The sequence below is a fragment of the Poecilia reticulata genome, linkage group LG20, assembly GCF_000633615.1.
Source record: "Poecilia reticulata strain Guanapo linkage group LG20, Guppy_female_1.0+MT, whole genome shotgun sequence".
Taxonomy (NCBI): Eukaryota; Metazoa; Chordata; class Actinopteri; order Cyprinodontiformes; family Poeciliidae; genus Poecilia; species Poecilia reticulata.
Genome location: NC_024350.1, coordinates 22,437,922 through 22,441,838, shown reverse-complemented (window position 1 = coordinate 22,441,838; position 3,917 = coordinate 22,437,922).

Genomic DNA, 3,917 nt, shown 5'->3' with positions numbered 1-3,917 from the left:
CATTTTAAGTCTGGAGCGGAAAACAGCCTCAAGCCTCCATCTGGGGAGAGAGGTCAGTTTCTATTAGATATTTAGAACAGTCTCACTTTCAACTTATACTTAAAGTGCACATGTTAAACTACACACTAGTTTTTAAATTGAGTTAATAGACCAAATAAAACTGGAGTTAGGCTTAAATATGTAAACCATATTTTTCTGAATGTCAGAGAAATGCTAAACGGGCTTTTCTGGGAATGTAACAGGAAATGAGCTTCCAAACAAAATGGAACGCAACATTAGATTCCTTTGTTATTGGAAATCTCACATCTACAACAAATAATTATGGTCTGTATTTTGTTGCTAAGAAACAAATGTGACGAGCAGGTGGAGATCTTTTTAAAAGTGACAAGATGCACCCGTACACAGACTTATCGGTGCACAATATTTTATTAAACAATTCTTTAAAACATCTCTTCTTTTTAAAAACGAGGCTTCAGGCCTACTCGGTCCCTGGAACAAAAGGAACACAAAAGGAAAAAGGACAGAGAAGATCAATTATTCCAAACATGCAAAAGAAATTGGTAAAACAAAAAGAAACCATGCAATGCAAAAGAAAATAATAAATCAAGCAAAAAGAAAACAAATTAGTACTGCAATAAAAACAAAACGGTAAAAGAAAATGCTTCACACAGTGGAACAAATCGTTGTCATCCGCTTCCAAATGCCCTTCGATGGGGCCAGAGGAGTAACGCCCTGCCCACACAGCTTGCCCAATCCGCAACAGGTTTAGTTGAGAGCTGCCCAAACAAACAACGGCAAGGCAAGACAGCAGAGCGTCCAAAGCGCCGCAGCTCCAAACACAATCAGGTGCCTGAAACAGAAAAACCCATTAATGGTGGATCCAGATAAAAGAAATCAAAAGCTAAATAGCAGGTAGCCTACCCAGGGGTGGAAACACAGCCTAACCCGGGAGGGAGCGGGTCAGCAGGTGAGGACCAGATGGAAGCCGCACGCCACAGCAACCCCCAGCTGCAGCYGGCAACGCCATCAGAGCAACACTGCAGAAACGCACGATAGGTGTAGCACCCAAAAACCAACCATGATCCCAGCCATGGATAGCAAAACTGCCACTTACGATCGCAGACGAGTCGACCAAACCCACAAGCCGACATGTAGCCGCCGACTGTAGTAACAGTGGGAGAAACAAAGACGCACGCACCCTGCAGCGGCCGCCCATCTATAAAGGCATTTGCCCCGCCCACCAATCAACGGTGTCCGGTGCACAGAGTGGGGGAGGGTGGAACACCATCCCATCACACAAAGTAAAGTTGTTCAAGTTACGTTGAAAGAAAACCAGATCAGCGTAGCAGCAAAAGCAGTGAGATTGCAAAATTGGGAATTCAATCAATCGGCTTCAAACTCAGTCAGATCGTTCATAAGGCATGGCCGATTCAAAGTTATCAAATTGGTGAGTTTTTGTGCATGCTGAAGGGGTCGTACCAGGGGTCAAAGTTCATCGACGCGCCATGAAACACGAAACTGTTATAACTCATTCACAAAAACTCACAGAGGCACCAAACTTTCAATGATTGATCATCATCCGGTCCCCTACAATAATCTATGGTCAAATGATGACATCACTTTGCATTTGGTATCCAAATGCAAAGTTTGGATACCAGAGCGATCGGTGGCATCCCCTTGGTGATTTGTTTTTCAGCTTAGTGGTTTCTGTTCTGTAAAGGATTATGTGAAGAATAAACGCGCAGCAGGCAGCTCTGCTTTGAGCCGGAAGACGAAAAGGAGTCTGCGGGTTTCATTTTTCGCATTTGCGGCTCATTCAGTGAATGTTTTGTGACCAGGAAATGCTTGAATGCAGTATGACATCCATTTTATTCAATTTCCTCAAATGTACCACATTTCTAAAACACCCAATGAAAATGTGTTGTCGGTATGTTGTTGGGGAGAGAGGAGACTTGTGGTGCGAGATGCTCTGGAGAGTTTTGGAGACGGGAAGAAACCGGAGCAGTGACGCTTTGGATGAGTTTTTTAGACGATAAGTGTGTTAGTTGGAATTYGTGAGTGTGTGTGCAGTGTTTGTAGCAGTTTTGTTGGTCTGTGTGTCAAAATAAGCCATCGCTACATGGCTGCAGAGCCAGCTCTGATGCACGGAAGAGGAGCAGACAGCCCTCGCCCCTGTATGGGAATGTACATACAGGTGTGTGTGGGTGTGTGTACAGAACACACACCCACACACAACAGGCTTCTAGTAGCTTTGATGTACCAGTGATGTCACACATGCTCTATGACATCACTAATGACTCCYTTTAATGCCAACTCATTTGCTGTACATGTCAGAAGAAGAACACTGCAGACGAGATGGACAGGACACGGGAGCAAGAAAACCAGGAGCTAAAACAGACCGTCGAAGCCCTCCGCCGTAAAGTCGAGAGCTTAAACTCTCGTCCTTGCAGGCCTAGTCGCCTGCAAGCACAATATACCCTCCTGGAAAGCAAGTACAGCGCTATCCAGGAGCAGCTGGTGTCAGTTTCTGCACAGCTGGACCAGAGAGAGCGAAACTGTCAGGATCACCGGACGGAGTTAGAAACCTCAGAGGAGAAGATAGACCATCAGGCTAGAGAGATGGACGATCTTTGGGGAGAGCTTGACAATCTGCGCGGCCTGCAGCAGACCAATCAAAGAAGAATTAAGATCCTGATGAAGCAGAAAGCAGAGGCGATGGACGAAGTTGTTCTGCTTCGACAAGGGCAGGCAGAAGAGAAGAAGCAGAAGCCAGCATCCGTTGTGAGAGAAGTCGCTACACGGACAGGCACAGTTTTAAAGACCATGTACCAGTCGGGAACTTTGAGATATTTTGTCCCGTTWTGGATATTCTAGTTCCACTGGGTTGGTCTTTAAAACTGGTGCTTGCTCTACGARGGRGTACTCAAAAGTTTCCAGAATGACGCTGCTGCACGCGCAGTTTTTGTAGTACACGATTCTGCCGCTAGTTATTTGTTCAACCACGCCTTCTCAATCAGTGTGCCAAGCAGTGTTGATGTGGAAGGTTTCGTCTGCCTGCAGTGAGTTTTCTTGGAAGAGCTGTTTTGTCCAGCCGTCGTTTTTCTTCATGGAGAAGTTTTATGAGCAGCGCGCGGCTGAAGTTTTGCTTCCTGCTCGGGGAAAAAAGCATCGGAAACCGTTCAAATGTTGAAGACTGCTTACAAGGATGACGCTWTGTGTCAAGCTCAAGTTTACTCGTGGTTCACCCGCTTTAAAAATGGTGAAATGTCAATTGATCAACTGCTTTTTTCCGGCTTCACAGCGCAGCTGTGAAGTTTTGCTTCATGCTCCGGAAAAAAAAGCAGTTGATGTTCAATTGACATTTCACCATTTTTCAAGCGGGTGAACCACGAGTAAACTTGAGCTTGACATATAGCGTCATCCTTGTAAAAGGTCTTCAACATTTGAACGGTTTCCGATGCTTTTTTCCCTGAGCAGGATACAAAACTTCAGCCACCCGTTGCTCATAAAACTTCTCCATGAAGAAAAACGACGGCTGGACAAAACAGCTCTTCCAAGAAAGTTCACTGCAGGTACACGAAACCTTCCACACCAACACTGCTTGGCACACTGCTTGCGAAGGCGTGGTTAAACAAATAACTAGCGGCAGCACCTTCATTCTGGAAACTTTTGGGTACCCCCTTGTAAATGCTGGCTTCTCGAGTCGCTGCTGGCTTCTCGAATCGCTGCAGTCTGCCTGACTCACTGGTGGCCGTCCTCGACTCGCTGCTGGCTTCCCGAATTGCTGCAGGCTGCCTGACTCACTGGTGGCCGTCCTTGACTCGCTGGTGGCCGTCCTTGATTCGCTGGTGGCCGTCCTCGATTCGCCGGTGGCTCTCCTCGACTCGCCGGTGGCTTTCCTCGACTCGCCGGTGGCC